Consider the following 23,108-nt stretch of genomic DNA (forward strand, 5'->3'; position numbering starts at 1 on the left):
CAGATCTCATTACGGATGGTTGTGAGCCACCATGTGGTTGCTGGGATTTGAACTTCGGACCTTCAGAAGAGCAGTCGGGTGCTCTTACCCACTGAGCCATCTCACCAGCCCCAAAATCTATTTTTATTATATTGTGTGTATGATGTGTATACATGTGTGTGAGGGGGTATATGCAACAGGAAATACATGGTTAAATACGTGGTCCATGTGATGTTTCTGGAAATGGGATGTGAGTCCTGGACTCAGGTCTGTAGGCTTACACAGCAAGTGATCTACCTGCTGAATGACCTCACAGACCTGAATCATTTCTCTGAAAGACCCACTTATGTTATTTTGAGTTGTTAGTCCATGAGTGTATCTCTGTGTTTGGGTCAAACAGACCCCGATAAGGGACTTAGCAGTTAGTTCCCCATGACAGTTCCATGGTTTTCCTTGCGAGGTTTTGATGATGGTGGATGTGTGATCCCTGACCTTGTGTTCTAGACCAAATGTGAGGAGTACTGGCCTTCCAAGCAGGCTCAGGAATATGGGGACATAACTGTGGCGATGACATTAGAAGTCGTTCTTCCAGAATGGACCATCAGAGATTTTGTGGTGAAAAATGTAAGTCAAGATTGATCTGAGAAAGTCAATGGGTATTAATACTGAGAATAACTAATAATAAACTAATTGTTTATTCTCACAAGACTGTTTATTTAGAAGCTCCTCTAAGAGATGAGTAAGCTCTGTATTTGTTTCCATTTCTCTTGGGTATATATATATATATATATATATATCCAGTGTCTTCTACTTTATTACTATTACAAGTTCTTTGATATTTTCATACACGCTCACAGTACATTTAAATCATACTGTCAGTATCATTTGTGGAGGTTGAACAGTTTTGAAGCCACATGCATAGCTAGCTTTTGGAGACTGGATAACTAAACTGTGACTACATGCAAACTGTGTCACCATCGAGCTTTTAGCTTCCATACGTGGAGCTGACATACAGCCAGCTCCTTTTACCCCCACTGTGTCATTCAGCTGTGAATTCAACCAACCCAGATGGAACTTATTCAGAGTAAAAATTGTTTTTGTATTTAACATGTGCATTTAGGCTCATCATTCCCTAAGCCATACAGTATTACAATTATTTAAAAATACATTAGGTAATATAAATGGTTTAGAAATGGTCTAAAGTATAATCACATGTTGTTGACTGACAGGGATGTGTTCTGAGAAATGTGTCTGTGTGAACATCATGGACTGTACGTACACAAACCTGGATAGTACAGCCTACTATGCACTTGGGCTATGTAGGGTATACCATCATTATGTCTATATGACTGCACAGGAGCATGTGTGCAGATTGGATGCACACATGCTTGTATTACGTTGGGATCCTGAGCATCCACAGATTTTCCTGGGATCAATCCATATGGATCCTGAGGAAATATGGAAAAGTAGTATCAACAGTACATACTAGGAGACGACGTTTTGAGAGAGTGTCTTACTAGACAGCCTAGGCTGGCCTTGAACTCATGAACCTCTGCCTCAGTGCTGGAATTACAGATTTGTGTTGACATGCCTAGTTTAGCATTTATGGAACTGTGCATGATAGAGAAGCCTACATATAGACGTTGTGGTGTTACATTTTAACAGAGACTGATAGATTGGGTTCTAGTTTGTAAGATGAAAATATAGGTGAGACATAGTATATGAGATATTAATTCTTACTAGTTACTGGGCCTCAAAGACTCTGGTCTCAGGGATGTTTCAGGTCCTCCTTTGGGGATGTTTACCACACACCGACGTGACCACTTAAGTAAGGTCACAGTCAGGGAGGAACATTTGCAATATGTCAGGCTTATTTCTGCAGGCTTTGCCCATTTAAATTGACTGGCATGTTTACTGTCCCTGGCTGCCTCTGCTTGGAGTTCACCTTTTGTGCACAGAGTTGGCAAAATAAAGACAATGCTACTGCTCTCACTCTAGTTCTAAATAGTTGTTTGGTGTTTGCTAGTTGCGTAGTATTACCACACACTATCTAGAGAGCCCAGGACTCACCAGGTGGCTCTTGCCCCACAGATGTAACCTCCTGCCATACTTAGGGAAATGATTTGGGGCTTTAAGGGAGGTGCCATTTACAGGTGGGCTATAGAACAGGGCTCATGAAGTTCCCAGGGAGCGTGCATTAATGAAACTCCATAGATTCTAGAGATTTCATGATTCTCACCAAAGCCTTTTCTTATTTTAGGCTTATATATAGGCTTCCACATGGCATTTTCTAAAATAGTGCTTTATAGTTATGTGAAATCCATGCATGCATTTCCTTTTTATGGAATGAGAACATTACAGATAGAGCTCCATGTCTTTTGACTACCATCCTTAGTCTCTGCCCCCCGCCCCCTGTTCTTACCTCCCTGCCCCCTGGCCCTGCCCCTGCCCCTTGGTCCCCTGTTTCCTTGACCCCTGCCCCTGCTCCCTGCTCCTCTGCTCTTTGGCCCCTGCTCTCGCCCCCCGCCCCCACTCTGCTCTCTGCCTCCCTGCTTCCTGCCCCCTGCTCCCTTGTCCTGTCTCCTAGCTTCCTATCCCCTGACCTCCTGTCCCCTGCCCCTGCTCCCTTGCCCTCTGCCCTGCTCCTTGCTCCTCTGCAGAACTGCTTCTGAAAGTTCTAGGTTCCACAGTCTCTTTGTGTCTCTTCCTCTCTTCCCCACTCCTCCCAGCTGATTTCTTCTCTCAGTAAACCCTTATGATAATATTCATGATGTTAGTTGTCCTCAGCGAAGCTCCTGAGTATCCTCTCTCCTATTTCTCAAACTTCCCATAGTGTGAATTTATTGCTTTTATAATGAATAAAGGTCAGAAATTAGCTTCAGTCATGGAGATGCCCATTGCCCTGCTGAGGGGACATATGGTAAGGTCAGGTACAGACAAATGAATATCGTTGAATCAAGGACAGGAAGGGACAGGACTAGCCCCAGGGGACAGAGTTTTGGTAATTACAGGCACATGCTTGGTCTAAGGTAGAGTTAAACACTGTGTAATTGACTAGTTTTGTTGTAACAGTGTCCTCTGTCTCCTGCCGGCCAGATGTTAAAGTAGCAGACTGAGTTTGTATGTGTATATGTGTGCATTGTGGTGTGTGTGTGTGTGTGTGTGTGTGTGTGTGTGTGTGTGTGTGTGTATTTCTCTTCCTGTGTGTGAATGTGTGTTCCTTTTTTAGATCACTATATTTCTAAATAGTTGTTTGGTGTTTCCTAGTTGTGTAGTATTACCATACACTATCTAGAGAGCCCAGGACTCACCAGGTGGCTCTTGTCCCACAGATGTAACCTCCTGCCCATACTAAGGAAATGATTTCGGGCTTTAAGGGAGGTGCCGTTTCCAGGTGGGCTATAGAACGGGGCTCATGAAGTTCCCAGGGAGCAGGTGTGTGGGTGTAGGGCTGTTACTGGCTGGTAGCTGAGAACAGAAGTGATCTAAACTCAAAATTGAATTGGGTGCGTTGTCTCCACATAGGGTGAGTATCAGGGGTCATCCTCATTTCCTCTGAGCCTCCGCTGCCCATCTTTAGAAGGGGAGATGATGCCCTTCCTTCTTGGGAACATTATGAGGATTAATAGGGATAATAGTGATAGGGATCAAATGTGCTGTGATCGGGATTTCTCCTGCCTGGCTGCCCGTTTTCCTTTAAGTGCTGAATGGTTCTCAGGCCTGCTTGATTTCACTCACCGTTGTGATACTGTCAGGTATCTTGACTCTCTGGATCTCTAACCCGTTGCGTTGGCCTTTAGATGCAGAATAGCGGGAGCCATCCTCTGCGGCAGTTCCATTTCACCTCCTGGCCTGACCACGGTGTTCCTGACACCACTGACCTGCTCATCAACTTTTGGTACCTGGTCCGGGATTACATGAAGCAGATACCCCCCGAGTCACCAATCCTGGTGCATTGCAGGTATGCACAGTTGGGAGTGTATGCATGTGTGACAACTTAAAATGTATACATTTATGAACACCCCCTCTCCCCACCACCAAAGCAATGCCCAAGAGAAAATGCAATAGGCAATTGGAAATTCAAGAGGGCACTGTGGCCTTTGTCCCTGAGACTAAGTCCCTGTAGAAAGGGGTTGGTGAGCTATATAGCCCATGGGCCAGACAGGGTCTGCTTGTTTTTATATATAAAACCTCACTGGAACCCAGCCACGCCCACTGGCTTACTCATTTGCATTGCTTTTATACTGCAGTGGTGTAATGTGCTCAGCTGAGGGTATTGGCCATCTGGTCATTTACAGAAAGGGTATGTCTGTGCCTACAATAGAACAGAAAGAATTTAGCATTAAAGGCAAAAGAATTAATTAGAGCAGAGGCCTCAAAAAAGATGCAACTTTGTGTCCTAGGCTGCAGGACCATTTGATTGGCATGGGGTGTGAGAAGGTTAGCAATATGTTTAGTCCTCGACTTTTAACTCGCTTGAAGCTGCAGTTGAGGAGCAATGTGTTCGCCTCAGTGATAATGAAGATATGGGTACCAGTGGAGGACTGGGAGATCTGTGGAGAGGCAACTGATGGTGATGTGCTAATTTCTCTGTCTTCTAGTGCCGGGGTTGGAAGGACGGGCACTTTCATCGCCATCGATCGCCTGATCTATCAGATAGAGAATGAGAACACCGTGGATGTGTATGGGATTGTCTATGATCTTCGGATGCACAGGCCTCTGATGGTGCAGACAGAGATGAGGCCAGATCTGTGTTTGGCACGTTACCATTCCCATCTGTCTGTAAAAGGTCACATGGAATCACATGCTGGACTCTTCTAGAGCTTTCTTGCTCTTGACTGTGAATTTCAGTTGTCATTAAATTACATGATGCAGTGTTGGGAGCCGCGCCCACATTCGCCGTTACAAGATGGCGCTGACAGCTGTGTTCTAAGTGGTAAACAAATAATCTGCGCATGTGCCGAGGGTGGTTCTTCACTCCATGTGCTCTGCCTTCCTCGTGACGTCAACTCGGCCGATGGGCTGCAGCCAATCAGGGAGTGACACGTCCTAGGCGAAGGAGAATTCTCCTTAATAGGGACGGGGTTTCGTTTTCTCTCTCTCTTGCTTCTTGCACTCCTGCTCCTGAAGATGTAAGCAATAAAGCTTTGCTGCAGAAGATTCTGGTTTGTTGCGTCTTTCCTGGCCGGTCGTGAGAACGCGTCTAATAACAATTGGTGCCGAATTCCGGGACGAGAAAAAACTCGGGACTGGCGCAAGGAAGATCCCTCATTCCAGAACCAGAACTGCGGGTCGCGGTAATAAAGGTTCCCGTAAAGCAGACTGTTAAGAAGGATTCAACTGTATGAATTCAGAACTTTTCAGCTGGGGAACGAGAGTACCAGTGAGTACAGCTTTACGAGGTAAGCCTGGCCTTGAACTTTCTAAGGAAATTCAAGACAGTCTATCAGAAGTAAAGTGGAAAATGTTTGGCCTTGAATTTTTTCTAGTGTTAGAAGCCCTTTTGTTCCTTTTCACATGTTATCAAGTGGTTAAGGCAGGGCGGATTCTGGATGAAATTCAGGGCAATCTATCAGAAGTAAAGCGGGGAGAGAGAGTAGGAGCAAAGAGAAAATATGGTACACAAAATAAGTATACAGGCCTTTCCAAGGGTCTTGAACCCGAGGAAAAGTTTAGGTCAGGTAAGAATACCTGGGGAGAGATTAGAAGGAAGGAAAAGAAAAAAGAAAAGAAAAAAGATCGATTAGCGGAGGTCTCTAGGAGATACTCGTCACTAGATGAGCTCAGGAAGCCAGCTCTTAGTAGCTCTGAAGCAGATGAAGAATTCTCCTCTGAAGAAACAGACTGGGAGGAAGAAGCAGCTCATTATGAGAAAAAAGGGTACCAGCCAGGTAAAGTGCTAGCTAATCAGTTAAGGAAGCCAAAAGCGGCTGGCGAAGGCCAGTTTGCTGATTGGCCTCAGGGCAGTCGGCTTCAAGGTCCGCCCTATGCGGAGTCCCCGCCCTGCGTAGTGCGTCAGCAGTGCGCAGAGAGGCAGTGCGCAGACTCATTCATTCCCAGAGAGGAACAAAGGAAAATACAACAGGCATTTCCAGTCTTTGAAGGAGCCGAGGGTGGGCGTGTCCACGCTCCGGTAGAATACTTACAAATTAAAGAGCTTGCCGAGTCGGTCCGTAAATACGGAACCAATGCTAATTTTACCTTGGTGCAGTTAGACAGGCTCGCCGGCATGGCACTAACTCCTGCTGACTGGCAAACGGTTGTAAAAGCCGCTCTCCCTAGTATGGGCAAATATATGGAATGGAGAGCTCTTTGGCATGAAACTGCACAAGCGCAGGCCCGAGCAAACGCAGCTGCTTTGACTCCAGAGCAGAGAGATTGGACTTTTGACTTGTTAACGGGTCAGGGAGCTTATTCTGCTGATCAGACAAACTACCATTGGGGAGCTTATGCCCAGATTTCCTCCACGGCTATTAGGGCCTGGAAGGCGCTCTCCCGAGCAGGTGAAACCACTGGTCAATTAACAAAAGTTGTCCAGGGACCTCAGGAATCCTTCTCAGATTTTGTGGCCAGAATGACAGAGGCAGCAGAGCGTATTTTTGGAGAGTCAGAGCAAGCTGCGCCTCTGATAGAACAGCTAATCTATGAGCAAGCCACAAAGGAGTGCCGAGCGGCCATAGCCCCAAGAAAGAACAAAGGCTTACAAGACTGGCTCAGGGTCTGTCGAGAGCTTGGGGGACCTCTCACCAATGCAGGCTTAGCGGCCGCCATCCTTCAATCTCAGAACCGCTCCATGGGCAGAAATGATCAGAGGACATGTTTTAATTGCGGAAAGCCTGGGCATTTTAAGAAAGATTGCAGAGCTCCAGATAAACAGGGAGGGACTCTCACTCTTTGCTCTAAGTGTGGCAAGGGTTATCATAGAGCTGACCAGTGTCGCTCTGTGAGGGATATAAAGGGCAGAATCCTTCCCCCACCTGATAGTCAATCAACTGATGTGCCAAAAAACGGGTCATCGGGCCCTCGGTCCCAGGGCCCTCAAAGATATGGGAACCGGTTTGTCAGGACCCAGGAAGCAGTCAGAGAGGCGACCCAGGAAGACCCACAAGGGTGGACCTGCGTGCCGCCTCCGACTTCCTATTAATGCCTCAAATGAGTATTCAGCCGGTGCCAGTGGAGCCTATACCATCCTTGCCCCTGGGAACCATGGGCCTTATTCTCGGCCGGGGTTCACTCACCTTGCAGGGCTTAGTAGTCCACCCTGGAGTTATGGATTGTCAACATTCCCCTGAAATACAGGTCCTGTGCTCAAGCCCTAAAGGCGTTTTTTCTATTAGTAAAGGAGATAGGATAGCTCAGCTGCTGCTCCTCCCTGATAATACCAGGGAAAAATCTGCAGGACCTGAGATAAAGAAAATGGGCTCCTCAGGAAATGATTCTGCCTATTTGGTTGTATCTTTAAATGATAGACCTAAGCTCCGCCTTAAGATTAATGGAAAAGAGTTTGAAGGCATCCTTGATACCGGAGCAGATAAAAGTATAATCTCTACACATTGGTGGCCCAAAGCATGGCCCACCACAGAGTCATCTCATTCATTACAGGGCCTAGGATATCAATCATGTCCCACTATAAGCTCCGTTGCCTTGACGTGGGAATCCTCTGAAGGACAGCAAGGGAAATTCATACCTTATGTGCTCCCACTCCCGGTTAACCTCTGGGGAAGGGATATTATGCAGCATTTGGGCCTTATTTTGTCCAATGAAAACGCCCCATCGGGAGGGTATTCAGCTAAAGCAAAAAATATCATGGCAAAGATGGGTTATAAAGAAGGAAAAGGGTTAGGACATCAAGAACAGGGAAGGATAGAGTCCATCTCACCTAATGGAAACCAAGACAGACAGGGTCTGGGTTTTTCCTTAGTGGCCATTGGGGCAGCACGACCCATACCATGGAAAACAGGGGACCCAGTGTGGGTTCCTCAATGGCACCTATCCTCTGAAAAACTAGAAGCTGTGATTCAACTGGTAGAGGAACAATTAAAACTAGGCCATATTGAACCCTCTACCTCACCTTGGAATACTCCAATTTTTGTAATTAAGAAAAAGTCAGGAAAGTGGAGACTGCTCCATGACCTCAGAGCCATTAATGAGCAAATGAACTTATTTGGCCCAGTACAGAGGGGTCTCCCTGTACTTTCCGCCTTACCACGTGGCTGGAATTTAATTATTATAGATATTAAAGATTGTTTCTTTTCTATACCTTTGTGTCCAAGGGATAGGCCCAGATTTGCCTTTACCATCCCCTCTATTAATCACATGGAACCTGATAAGAGGTATCAATGGAAGGTCTTACCACAGGGAATGTCCAATAGTCCTACAATGTGCCAACTTTATGTGCAAGAAGCTCTTTTGCCAGTGAGGGAACAATTCCCCTCTTTAATTTTGCTCCTTTACATGGATGACATCCTCCTGTGCCATAAAGACCTTACCATGCTACAAAAGGCATATCCTTTTCTACTTAAAACTTTAAGTCAGTGGGGTTTACAGATAGCCACAGAAAAGGTCCAAATTTCTGATACAGGACAATTCTTGGGCTCTGTGGTGTCCCCAGATAAGATTGTGCCCCAAAAGGTAGAGATAAGAAGAGATCACCTCCATACCTTAAATGATTTTCAAAAGCTGTTGGGAGATATTAATTGGCTTAGACCTTTTTTAAAGATTCCTTCCGCTGAGTTAAGGCCTTTGTTTAGTATTTTAGAAGGAGATCCTCATATCTCCTCCCCTAGGACTCTTACTCTAGCTGCTAACCAGGCCTTACAAAAAGTGGAAAAGGCCTTACAGAATGCACAATTACAACGTATTGAGGATTCGCAGCCTTTCAGTTTGTGTGTCTTTAAGACAGCACAATTGCCAACTGCAGTTTTGTGGCAGAATGGGCCATTGTTGTGGATCCATCCAAACGTATCCCCAGCTAAAATAATAGATTGGTATCCTGATGCAATTGCACAGCTTGCCCTTAAAGGCCTAAAAGCAGCAATCACCCACTTTGGGCAAAGTCCATATCTTTTAATTGTACCTTATACCGCTGCACAGGTTCAAACCTTGGCAGCCACATCTAATGATTGGGCAGTTTTAGTTACCTCCTTTTCAGGAAAAATAGATAACCATTATCCAAAACATCCAATCTTACAGTTTGCCCAAAATCAATCTGTTGTGTTTCCACAAATAACAGTAAGAAACCCACTTAAAAATGGGATTGTGGTATATACTGATGGATCAAAAACTGGCATAGGTGCCTATGTGGCTAATGGTAAAGTGGTATCCAAACAATATAATGAAAATTCACCTCAAGTGGTAGAATGTTTAGTGGTTTTAGAAGTTTTAAAAACCTTTTTAGAACCCCTTAATATTGTGTCAGATTCCTGTTATGTGGTTAATGCAGTAAATCTTTTAGAAGTGGCTGGAGTGATTAAGCCTTCCAGTAGAGTTGCCAATATTTTTCAGCAAATACAATTAGTTTTGTTATCTAGAAGATTTCCTGTTTATATTACTCATGTTAGAGCCCATTCAGGCCTACCTGGCCCCATGGCTCTGGGAAATGATTTGGCAGATAAGGCCACTAAAGTGGTGGCTGCTGCCCTATCATCCCCGGTAGAGGCTGCAAAAAATTTTCATAACAATTTTCATGTGACGGCTGAAACATTACGCAGTCGTTTCTCCTTGACAAGAAAAGAAGCCCGTGACATTGTTACTCAATGTCAAAGCTGCTGTGAGTTCTTGCCAGTTCCTCATGTGGGAATTAACCCACGCGGTATTCGACCTCTACAGGTCTGGCAAATGGATGTTACACATGTTTCTTCCTTTGGAAAACTTCAATATCTCCATGTGTCCATTGACACATGTTCTGGCATCATGTTTGCTTCTCCGTTAACTGGAGAAAAAGCCTCACATGTGATTCAACATTGTCTTGAGGCATGGAGTGCTTGGGGGAAACCCAGACTCCTTAAGACTGATAATGGACCAGCTTATACGTCTCAAAAATTCCAACAGTTCTGCCGTCAGATGGACGTGACCCACCTGACTGGACTTCCATACAACCCTCAAGGACAGGGTATTGTTGAGCGTGCGCATCGCACCCTCAAAGCCTATCTTATAAAACAGAAGAGGGGAAATTTTGAGGAGACTGTACCCCGAGCACCAAGAGTGTCTGTGTCTATGGCACTCTTTACACTCAATTTTTTAAATATTGATGCTCATGGCCATACTGCGGCTGAACGTCATTGTTCAGAGCCAGATAGGCCCAATGAGATGGTTAAATGGAAAAATGTCCTTGATAATAAATGGTATGGCCCGGATCCTATCTTGATAAGATCCAGGGGAGCTATCTGTGTTTTCCCACAGAATGAAGACAACCCATTTTGGATACCAGAAAGACTCACCCGAAAAATCCAGACTGACCAAGGGAATACTAATGTCCCTCGTCTTGGTGATGTCCAGGGCGTCAATAATAAAGAGAGAGCAGCGTTGGGGGATAATGTCGACATTTCCACTCCCAATGACGGTGATGTATAATGCTCAAGTATTCTCCTGCTTTTTTACCACTAACTGGGAACTGGGTTTAGCCTTGATTCAGACAGCCTTGGCTCTGTCTGGACAGGTCCAGACGACTGACACCATTAACACTTTGTCAGCCTCAGTGACTACAGTCATAGATGAACAGGCCTCAGCTAATGTCAAGATACAGAGAGGTCTCATGCTGGTTAATCAACTCATAGATCTTGTCCAGATACAACTAGATGTATTATGACAAATAACTCAGCTGGGATGTGAACAAAAGTTTCCGGGATTGTGTGTTATTTCCATTCAGTATGTTAAATTTACTAGGGCAGCTAATTTGTCAAAAAGTCTTTTTCAGTATATGTTACAGAATTGGATGGCTGAATTCGAACAGATCCTTCGGGAATTGAGACTTCAGGTCAACTCCACGCGCTTGGACCTGTCGCTGACCAAAGGATTACCCAATTGGATCTCCTCAGCATTTTCTTTCTTTAAAAAATGGGTGGGATTAATATTATTTGGAGATACACTTTGCTGTGGATTAGTGTTGCTTCTTTGATTGGTCTGTAAGCTTAAGGCCCAAACTAGGAGAGACAAGGTGGTTATTGCCCAGGCGCTTGCAGGACTAGAACATGGAGCTTCCCCTGATATATCTATGCTTAGGCAATAGGTCGCTGGCCACTCAGCTCTTATATCCCATGAGGCTAGTCTCATTGCACGGGATAGAGTGAGTGTGCTTCAGCAGCCCGAGAGAGTTGCACGGCTAAGCACTGCAATGGAAAGGCTCTGCGGCATATATGAGCCTATTCTAGGGAGACATGTCATCTTTCATGAAGGTTCAGTGTCCTAGTTCCCTTCCCCCAGGCAAAACGACACGGGAGCAGGTCAGGGTTGCTCTGGGTAAAAGCCTGTGAGCCTAAGAGCTAATCCTGTACATGGCTCCTTTACCTACACACTGGGGATTTGACCTCTATCTCCACTCTCATTAATATGGGTGGCCTATTTGCTCTTATTAAAAGGAAAGGGGGAGATGTTGGGAGCCGCGCCCACATTCGCCGTTACAAGATGGCGCTGACAGCTGTGTTCTAAGTGGTAAACAAATAATCTGCGCATGTGCCGAGGGTGGTTCTTCACTCCATGTGCTCTGCCTTCCTCGTGACGTCAACTCGGCCGATGGGCTGCAGCCAATCAGGGAGTGACACGTCCTAGGCGAAGGAGAATTCTCCTTAATAGGGACGGGGTTTCGTTTTCTCTCTCTCTTGCTTCTTGCACTCCTGCTCCTGAAGATGTAAGCAATAAAGTTTTGCCGCAGAAGATTCTGGTTTGTTGCGTCTTTCCTGGCCGGTCGTGAGAACGCGTCTAATAACAATGCAGTAGTACCAATAGGATGACACATGCAGATAGTGGCAGGAGTCTTTGTCTTAAAGCATCTGATTTTTAAATCAGTCTTCTTTAAAATAAAGAGATTATTTATTTTTATTTTGTGCATATGGGTGTTTTGCCTGCATGTATGTCTTTGTATTACATGCATTTGGTGCCCACAGAGGCCAGAAAAAGACATTGAATCCCCTGGAAATGGAGTTAGAGGTAGTTGTGAGCCACCATGTAGGTAGTGGGAATCACACCAAGGTTCTCTGTAAGACCTCTGCAGTGGTCTGAACTGCTGAGCTGTCTCCCCGGCCCTCAGATTAGTCTTTTTAAGACTCTTGGTTTGGTTCCTAGATTTTAAATTTATAAAATTAGTTTTTAAATTTAATAAATTTATTGTTTATTAAAAACTTATAGGTAGTTTGGTCTTCATTTCTGAGAGGATCTGACCATCTTTAAGCTGACAGAGCACTTCTCAAAAATAGCACATTGCCACTGAAGCAGAAATGTAATTCATGCGTACACAGCCTTGAAGATGTTAAAGAACAGTGGTCATTAGAGCTATACAAAAAAGAATGAGCAGAAAATGTGTGCTCGGTATGCACTGTGGTGTATGTAAAGATGTTGGAGTTGCCTTATCTGAAGTGTCCCTTGTAAGCTTTGAATCTGAGGCTTGTTCTTATCAGAGTGTGTCAGGAAGTGATTTCCAGGGGTGGATATTCCCAGACCAAGATGAGAGCAGAATATTCATCGTGGCTCAGGCTGTTACTCTGGACCAATTTAGAAACTTATGACCATGTGCTATGTCTGAGTCTAGCATGGTATGTTAGAGGTCTGGGTACATTGTGTGCTTTTGGGTGAGACGCACGATTGTGGGAGAAAGAGTGAAAATTTGCTTCTGTGTTAGAGTTTCATTTTTCTGCTACAGTTTTATAGAGTGAGAAGAACAGAAATCTTATTATCTGCCTGTGGATTCCTTCCTCATCTCTCTGTTGGGGGGGGAGTGAGGGAGGGAGGGAGAGAATGAGAGAGAGAAAGAGAGAGAGAGAGAGAGAGAGAGAGAGAGAGAGAGAGAGATTTTGATTGCTTTCTCACTTTTTGCAGTGATGCTGGTTATCACAGTCAAACACAGCTTGAAACTATGGCTAGTCTATTTAGCTGGCTTGATCTGAGGTCACGCCCTCTTCTGAGGCCACACCCACTCAGCATTTTCTTGGTTTGTTGATCAGCTGTTTAGTCCTGCTGCTCTGTGGCAAATACTTTAACCACTGATCTGCCTCTCCAGCCTCCTGATCACTTTTTCGTATTTCAAAAATAATATATTAAAAATTAACACTATAGAACTGCCCAGAATATATTCTTCCCCCTAACCCTACTTCCTAGACGCTAGGACCTAAAGGAAGGCCTTAGTTACTTTTAGCTTGTGTAGTACTTTGGATCCCACACCTCCCAGGCTGATGTGTTTGAATATTTGGTCACCAGACAGGGACGTTGCTTTGAAAGGTCATGGAATCTTCAGGGAGCAGAGCCTTGCTGGAGGAAGTCGATCACTACCTGGTGGGCCTTAAGGTTTCATACCTGGTTCCACTTCCTGTCTGCCCTCTGCTCTCTGCTTCCTCTATGACCAGCTGCCCAAGGCCCTGCCACCATCCCTTTTCAGCCATGGTGGGCTGTATCTCCTCTGCTGTGAGTCAAAAGAAGTTCCTTCTTGTCAGGCTTGGTTACAGCAGCCAGAGATGGAACTGGCACAGCAGGTGGCGCTATAGAACGTTTTGAATATGCACATGCGTACATCTGTGGTCTCCTTTGAAAAGACTGGATGCTCTTATGAGGTTTGCTTTTACGGCACCTAGCCTTTTTTTTTTTTTTTTTTTTTTTTCCTGCCACAGCATATACTTCCTCTATTTAAACAGCGACCTGTAGATTCTGATAGATACACTTGTATTAGTTACTTTTTTGTTGTTGTTGTTTTGTTTTTTGTTTTTTTGAGACAGGGTTTCTCTGTATAGTCCTGGCTGTCCTGGAACTCATTTGTAGATCAGGCTGGCCTCGAACTCAGAAATCTGCCTGCCTCTGCCTCCCGAGTGCTGGGATTAAAGGCGTGCGCCACCACCACCCGACATTAGTTATTTTTTTGAAAACAATAATTGTGTGTAAGTTTATTTTGCCTCATGGTTTGGGGTACAGTTTTTCATGGTAAGCCACTGTGGTATAACTGTGGCAGCAGTAGGATGACCCTGGCCACATTCTGCCTGCAGTAAGGCAGGAGAGAGATGACTGTACGCAACCCCCTTCATTTCTCACTTGCTGCAGACCTCCGCCCCACATTCAGGATGTGTCGTCTGTCCCTCATCAGGTGACCCTCTCCTCTAATGACCTCCTAGTCACACGGAGGAGTGTCTTCTAGGTGATTCTCAATTTCATCCAGCTGACAGTTAAGATTAGTCTTCACGCTACCCCGAGGAGGGGGCTGCACTCAGGTCCAGCTGATGCCCTTTAACCCTTCTCCTCTTTAGAGAGTCCTTCCGGTTTACTCTCACTCCACGCGGATTCCTTAACTTTCACTGTCCTGCGGTATTTATGCTTGATTTCCTCTGCATCTTCATTTCACCCTCCATAAGGTTCTGATGTTTCCTTGATATGAAGACGTGAGGGTGCCCGCTCTGGTTAAGTGTCATTGGTAAAGAAGGCTGTGTTATGTGCTTTTTGAATGTCATTAGGTTGTTTATAGATCACGGATGTGTTGGACAGATGGGATCATGGTGAGTTTTCCTTTAAGAATCGTCTCGTGTTCTCATTCCTGGGGCTGATGCTTATTCTTCTCTCTCATTTCCTTTCCCACCAGGACCAGTATGTTTTCCTCAATCAGTGTGTTTTGGATATTATCAGAGCCCAGAAAGACTCAAAAGTTGATCTCATCTATCAGAACACAACGGCAATGACAATCTATGAAAACCTCGAGCCAGTGAGCATGTTTGGAAAGACTAATGGTTACATCGCCTAGTTCCAAAGCAAACCCTTTCTGAAGCTAACCGGACCGTCACACCCACAGTGAAGGAGAGCGCCCTGACGGGACATGTTTTATATGTCTCCTTTCTCAGTTCTTTGTTCTGTTCTGTTAGAACTACTTGGAGGGCATGGGGCTGTGCGTGCAAAAGCATGGCAGATAGCCAGTGGGGTGTCAGGGGCTGTGGACGGGTGGTGTGGAAATCAGCTGCCTTCCTGATCACTAATGGGATGGGTTCACTTTTTGTTTTTTTCCTTGAGAATTGTGGAAAACCAGGAAAAGTGAGCTATGTTTTGTTTTCCAAACTGGTTTGTTCTCCTCTTTTCTCCCCTTGTCTCCCCCCTCTCTCTCCCCCCTACCTCTCTGTTTTTTTTTTTTTTTCAAGACTTTTATATGATTCACATGCTAAAGCCAGGATTATGTTGGGTTGAATATATTTTAAGTATCAGAGGTCTATTTTTACCTACTGTATCTTGGAATCTAGCCGATGGAAATGCGTGACTGTGGGTGTTTCTCACGCAGGGAGGGGCACATGGCGCCTCTTCTGCGTGGGTTTCTATTTGAACATGTGCCTTTTCTGAATTATGCTTCCATGGGCAAAACTCAGTAGATGTCTCTATTTTTATATTGAATCTCAGAATTGGAATATACAGACTATTTAAGCAGTAGCTTAGCATCAGAGTCGCCTCCTCAGTAACATTCCGGTTCCCATTCGATTAGAGGAGGCTCTCTCTGCGGCCCACCCTTGACACACGTTTGTGCCCCACAGTCCCCTTCCCTTTCTTTCTTTTCCCCTCCCAGTTTTCGCCAAAGACTTGTGTTGGTGAGATTTTCATCCCATTGGTTGGGTGAGAATAGAAATGTAAACCATCACCATGAGACTCTCTGTGGGTGGGGGTGGGGAGGAAGAGAGGAATCAACATACCATGGTGTGCACCCCTTCTCATCCTGTCTCCTCCTTTCTCTCCTTTCTGTCTTTGGTAAGAAGGATTATTTAAAGGTGCAATATGTGACGTAGTGGTTCACGATGCTCTGGGTTCTTAGTAATGTTTTACTCAGGTTGTCATTTTATGTATGTGTGTGTGTCTGTGTGTCTGTGTGTGTCTGTGTGTGTTTTATAGCGTGGTGATCTGTGAACATTTCAGTGTGAACTCAGATTAACCCCTTTTCCCCTCGAAGTCCACTGGCTTTAGTCTATCTGCAGTGACACACATCAGTATCTACTGTATATATAAATACTAAACTCTTACACCAGTCATTCCTATGAATTGAGGTGTACAAAGTTTGATTTGTATCAAAGATGTAATTATTATTTTTAAAACCTCTTTTCACTACACTGCTGCTGTAATTACTTTGAATTTTTAAAGAAAAAAAATGTAGTTTTTTTTTTTTTTTTGGCTTCAGGTGTGTATTCACCAAGAATTTCAGAATTTATGTGGTTTTATTTTATTGGTACATAATCTGTAAACTTCTCAAGGCATTAACATGACAAGATTTGTGTCTTTTATTTTATCTTGTGGCTCAGGTTATATTTGAAGAAGTTTCAAGTTTATCTTCTAGTAGGCAATGAAGTCTATATAAGGTCTTATGAAGGAATTGCCAGGTCCCTGGACTCCTGTGGCTGTTTTCCACAGTAACAACACATCCTGCTGTATGTTTGGGACAATGGTATCCTGTTGAAGATGAGGGTGGGTCTTCTCCAAGGACCTGGCCACTGTGGGTCCCAGAACTGCCTTCTGATATTCTGCCTTCTCTGTTCCTCGTGTCACCAGCACTTTGATGGCTGACTGGACCTGATCATGAGTATTTGTAGGGTTAGAGAGGGTGACCCATAATTGAAAGTCCCCTGCTGTGGCTCAGCGCTGTAGTGCTGTGGTGTATACCTCCCCCCCCCCCCCTTTTCCTTTGCGGTACTGAAAGGATTGAAAGAAGAGGGTTGTCATGCTTTGGGGGAGAATTTTACTTCTCACATGGAAACTGCACTTTTCTTTTTCCTAAATCCTTTGCATTTTGATGTCCATTTAGTGTCCAGCCCTACAGAGAATGGGCTGGCCCGGGTAGCTTGGGCCCCTTGACTCAACTTCACTGGGGAACTTGACGCTGCAGTTGTGAATCAGGGAAGCCATGCTGTCTCCAGGTGTGGAGTGAAGCTGACCTTGGGCTCATTATTTCCAAATGCCCTGTCAGGTCTGTCTAGGATGTGCTGACTTCGGGGTGCTATACAGAGGGGCCTGTCCTGGCAATAGTTCTGTGCACCACCTCTCTGCCTCCTCAGTTTGTTAGGAACCATTGTAGTGGGTGGTGAGGGGTCCAATCCCATGCAGCGCCTATGCCCTGCCTCAACTGCCAGAAAGCATGAGGAAAGGACTTGCCCCTAAAGTAGTCCTGTAGAAGATTAGAGTCCCTTAAAAAAATCAAAGCAACATAATCATAATCACACTATATAAAATTGCAAAACCCAGAGCCGTCTCCACTTCTTCCTGTGTGGGTCTGCAAAGTCTTTAGGCCTCAGCCCCAACAAACCATTCCCAGTCCCAGGAGGAAGGCTAGTGGCAGAGAGGTCTGGAGTTCCAAATGGGCAGGTCACAAGAAGGCCACCACGCCATCCCACATCCAGAGGAGGACTGTGTGGTGGAGTTTGCATAGCACAGCCATTGGAAAGGGAAGATTAATGACAGAGGCTAGGGTTGGCCAGAGGCAGAAGGCCCTTCTTACTGTCTGCCCCAAGCCCTCAGTGGAACTGTGAACAAAAGTTGGAAGAGCCTGGAGAAATTTGAATGATGGAGTTCCCCCGCTAAGACACTGAGAAAAGCAGCCAGGATGAGACTTGCTGTCAGTGAAAGGGCTACAGACTGGTGGTCAACTGCTTTGGAGGACTTGAGCCATTGACTGGTGTCTTCTAAGGAGAAAAAGGCTTTGCCACCAGAGCTGAATCTAGCAACGATTGGCACCAGTGGGACATTTGGTGTCCATTCTCTGAGGCCCCTTTGTGATCTCCAGCCAGACTTTGGCACAATGGACCTGCTGGCTTTGTGCTTTGTGAAGTTGGAGGCTCTGGGGGGTGGGGGTGGGAGTGGGGAGGAAGCAGGGAAGGGTCAACTATGCAGCTGGTTCATTCATACTTGTTTTCTGGGATGGAGAAGCCTGGAATTATCCCCCACCCCCACCCCCGAAATGCTTGATTGTGCTTGTTGAGCTAAACAAGCCAGTGACTGAAGCTAGTTCACCTCAAAACAGAGTTGGGATGCCGCATTTTTCAGATTGCTGCGTAGCAACTGTGTGTTTAACACCTGTGGCTTTTTCTCCCTGGGGCACAGAATAGAAGTGTTGATGTGGACTCTAAACTGTACTTTTCTTGTAACTATTTTGGAATGATGCACATTTCTAATGTCTGTTATACTTGTACAGAGTATTGCTCTTGGTTGCTTTTTTTTTTTTAAAGGAAAAAAATGGCCTGAAAAACTTTTTTTTTAAAGACTTACAAATACCAAATATAAAAATATGTCAACACATTATGTCTTCGATTGATTCATTTCTCTCTGTCTCTGTCTCTCTCACTCTTTCTCTCTCGCTCTTCTGCCTCTCTCTTCCCCCTCCCCCCTTATTTTACATCTATACCACTTACCATGTACTTCACTGGTTTTGTTTTATTTGACCAGGGAATCCTTAGCAAGATCATGTTTCCACTGGAATTTTCTATATTGCTTTTTATGGCTACTGTTTCTGATACCACAGACTGGGTGGTTTAAGCCAGAAGAATTCTATTTTTATAATCTGGAAGCTGGAGATCCGAGATCAAGGGCTGGTAGGGACTCCCTCCTGGTATGGCCTCTCCCTGTCCACATATGGCCTTTCCTTTATACAGGTCTGAGGATCCTAGCGATGCTGGTTATGGCCTTATGCGCAGCATCTCATTTTACCTTCTTTGCTACTGAGATCCCGTCACCAAGTAGAGTCACATTCTGAGCTATGAGAGGTTTATACCTCAGGACGTGGCAATGTGGGTGCATGGGGCTAATTGTGTGTTTCTTAGTTTGGTAGAGAGATAACCTCACCTTAGGAGGCCCCCAGAATTTTTAGGGGGTCTTCTGTTGATGTTTCTGAGGAATCTCAAAATTGTTGGGCTACTGTGACAATCTGATAGATCAGTGGTTCTCAACCTTCCTAGGGCTGCAACCTATTAATACAGTTCCTCATGCTGTGGTGACTCCCTCAAACATAAAATTATTCTTGCTGCTACTTTGTAACTTTAATTTTGCTACAGTTATGAATCCATGTTTTCTGATGGTCTTAGGTGAACCCTGCAGAACGGTCATTTGACCCCTCCAAGGGGGTCACAACCCATCGGTTGAGAACCACTGTGGTAATACTTTAATTTCATCTTTTGTGTCTCCTGATACAAAATGGTTTTGGGGGTTAAGATAGGGCCTCATGTAATCCAACCTTCTAATCCTCTTGCCTCTACTTTCCGAGTTCTGGGAATAAGCATGTGCTATCATTCCCCACACCATTTTTTTTTTTGAGTTATTTAATGGGAAATAAAACTTCAGTGTAATTTCTTTTAGTATGTCCAAGTTGACTGACTCAAGGGCCTTTGTTGTTTATCACTTTTCTGATTAGGCAAAAAGCACAAACTTGGGGACAGCTGATAATGTAGTTACTCAATAGGTTTGTTCTGTCTAAAGGCAGAAAGTATGTACTGGACATACGTGGTATGAGAATATACCAGCCCAGACACGGAACAGTAAGGGCTTTTCTAACCTTTTCCTTGCGGTCAGCATTAGTTGGCAGAGAGCTGAAGTTTGTCACAAGAGAGAGGACCACGGACATGTTGCAAGACCTGGGTCTGCTCAGAAAGGCATGGGTTGACATCTTGCTAAAGCCCAACCAGTTTAGGATGAAGCTTCTGGTTGGGAGCCCTCCCCTGTGGGTTTGGTCCCTGATACACCAGGCCATCACATCTTCTCTCCTGCCGATGACCCTGGAACTCATCAAAGGGTAATTTTGGTGTGTTAGTTACATTTCTCGGTGTCATGACAAAAGTATCAGACTAGAAGCAACTTGAACAGAGGAACAGTTTGAGGGAGGGATTATAGTTCATCACAGCAATGGGAGAGGCTGCTGGTTATATTGCATCTGCTGTCTGGAAGCCAAGCATGAGTAGGAAGTAGGGCCAGTTTATGGGCCTTCCTTTGCACTTCCTCCATGTAGCCTTACTACACGGAGCCATCACCTGGGGACCACGTGTTCAAACACACAAGCTATGGGAGACATTTTGTATTCAAGCCACAATATTCAGTAAAAAAAAAAAAAAAAAAAAAAAAGGTCGGAAAAAAAGACACATATGAATGCCATTAGAATTCGATGTGTTAATATTCTGAGATGCTTCATGCATTGCCTAGGGCGCAGTGATGGCTATTCAACCTCAGTTTTATGTCTGTTATGCTGGCAGTGAGTTGTACATATGTGGACAAACCAGACATCTCTGCCTGTGTGCAATTTGAGGACCTAGGGAAGAGTGAGGGGAATTAACATGTATATACCGATACACTGTGGCCAGAACAAGTCAGCTTTGTAGTATCAATGGGTCAGAGAGGATTGAAGAGAAGGGAGAAGAAATGGTGTATGCTGAGACAATTTGGCAATTGTGTAGTTGGGAGTCTAAGCTTATTGGGGATTAGTTGGAAGCAAGGCTTAGTCAGCCATGGCAAGGAGGTGGGGCATTGGTCTGTGAGTAATAGAAGCCATCAGAGTTTCACACTGGATGGTGGCATGGTTGGGCCAGTCACGGAGTAGACAGTTACAGAGGGAGACTGACTTGGTGTGATTCAGCAATGGTTTAGGAAATAAATAATGGGGACTTGTCAAGTGGTGTGATGTGTACATGCATGTACATTAAAAGTATCAGGAGTGGGGACTTTTGGGAGGTGATTCTGTTGGGAGGGTAGAGTTACATAGCAGGTTGTCTGAGACCATTTTTTAAAAAGAAATCCAGTTAACAGCATTTATGGAAGAAAATGGCAACATATTTTAAAATGTGTTGGTCTTGCTTTACAGAGTTCCTTGAATGTGACTATGTTGCTTCATCCACAGCTGAACGATTTTGGATGTTGGGTTCTAGGTCCTGGCTGTTGCTGGTCTGCTAGGATCCAGGGCCTTGTTGACATCTGGGAAGATGTAAGTAGGGAGAACAGATGTTTAGGTTTCCCTAGCAGAAGTAATCGCAGCTCTCATATTTCTCCTGGAGTCACAGGTCCTTTTAGGGCTGACTTCATATCTCTTAGGCCTCTTGGAGAACAGGAGATCCTAGACTTTTATGGTAGCTGTTAACCAGGAAAACTTCCTTATGTTAACAGGTAAATTGTCCCGCTGAAAGCCTCAGTTTTAGATGTGGCCACTAGATGGAGCCAGAGCACTGGTATGAAGGAGCACCAGGGCCGTGTAAGGCAAAAGAGGACCCAGAAAAAGAAACTTAACTTGTTCACTCCTGAGAAACCTGCAAGTCAACAAGCCAAGGAAGTGCCTTTGCATGCATTTGGTAGCCTTTCCAATCCCGCTTATTACATAATATGTTCATGTTCATGGCAAAAAAAAAAAAATAAAATAAATAAAAAAGGAAAACAAAATAAAAAAAATCTTAGAACATTGATTTTACTACAGTATTCATTCACACCCCAAGAGTCCCTTCCTACAACTTGACACAATTATTTGTGACCTGCAGAATGGTGATGGTGTCTCAAGTCTAGGATCAGGTCATAAAACTAGAGGGTCTGTGGTTCTGTGGCATCTGGGCTCCGTGCTGATGTCTGTGATCTGTGTTACCACCAAAGGCCAAGTGGATGTCAGTGGTCGAGGATGCCTCCAAGAGCCTTGCCTGAGTCTGTGGCTCTACTACAGCCGGGGGGCCATGTGTGTGGTCTGTGCTGTTGGCAGATACTGTGTGGAGGCCTCGATCTGTGTTCCTGCTGACTGTGAAGAACAAGGAGACTACATTTGCTGTGCTATTGATCACTGCAGACGCACAGTGGAGAGGGAAGGACATGGAAGGATTCTGTGACAACCCCTACCTCCCACAGCCGTTCCCCCTCCCCCCCCCCCCCCCCCCCCCAAGTAACAGCTTAGACTGGAAGCCATCCCAGAGAACTCTTAGAAAGAGTGATGGGGATGCTGAAGTGTAGCTCTCTGTAATTGACGGCCGCAGCAGGGTGCGGATGGGGAGGTCTCAGTTCTGTGTAAGGAGCAGACCACGGACAGTTTGACCGTGCTCCAGTGAGTGTATGGATAACACAAATTGGACTTGTTTTTGTTCTTTTCCAATTTCATTAAAAATTTTTATTTTTATTTTTACTTTTGGGGGGGGCAGGTCACAAGGGTAGGAGGGTGGACTTGCAAGGACTGCAGAGTGAGTTTGATGGGGTGCTTGGTATTCTGTTAAACAAAGCAAAACAGAATAAACTAACCAGGCAAGGAACAAAAAACCCTGCAAGGCTATTCCCCCGATCTCAATGTGTTGTTTATGTCCTGAGCAACCCTAGGTAAGTGGTGGACTTGAGTCCCCCCTCAACTACAGAACGACTAGCCTTGTTTTATTTGTTTTCATTTGATTTAAGTTTTAGTGCATTATGATGAGAAAAGATATATAATTTCAATTTATATGAATTTGTTAACATTTCAGAACATATTTTGAGTAAATAGACTTACATCACATTCTTCTTTCCCTTTTGTACCCCAACTCCTCCTGGAGAGCCCCCCCTTCAAAACCTACAATGCCTTTCATTTTCATCATATTCTTTAAAATTGTTGAAATATTGTAACAATAAAAATGAGTATTATAAAAGTTGTTTGATATAAAATAACAATCAATTAAACAGTTATGTAGATGTTTGTCTACAGCAATACTGAAAATATGTTTTTCTCAATATAAATTTTAAATAACTCCAAATATATTAACTGTATGTTATTTTAAAATAATATATCACTATTAGTTTTTTGTTTGTTTGTTTGTTTTTGTTTGTTTGTTAGTTTGGTTTTTTGAGACAGGGTTTCTCTGTATAGTCCTGGCTGTCCTGGAACTCACTTTGTAGACCAGGCTGGCCTCGAACTCAGAAATCCGCCTGCCTCTGCCTCCCGCGTGCTGGGATTAAAGGTGTGCGCGCCACCACGCCCGGCTTAGTTTTTTTTTTTAAATGAACATAAA

At 44.6% G+C, this 23,108-nt stretch overlaps 1 long non-coding RNA gene and 1 pseudogene across 1 annotated transcript; both read left to right on the top strand.

Moving 5' to 3' along the window:
* On the top strand, window positions 483-18,423 carry Gm13768 (predicted gene 13768; annotated as a pseudogene).
* Window positions 19,430-21,560, top strand: Gm38718. Its single transcript, XR_866515.1, has 2 exons — window positions 19,430-21,088; window positions 21,268-21,560. It is a non-coding gene; the product is annotated as a predicted gene, 38718 (long non-coding RNA).
* Window positions 21,561-23,108: the final 1,548 nt, after the last annotated feature.

Source organism: Mus musculus, chromosome 2, assembly GCF_000001635.26.
Source record: "Mus musculus strain C57BL/6J chromosome 2, GRCm38.p6 C57BL/6J".
Classification (NCBI taxonomy): domain Eukaryota; kingdom Metazoa; phylum Chordata; class Mammalia; order Rodentia; family Muridae; genus Mus; species Mus musculus.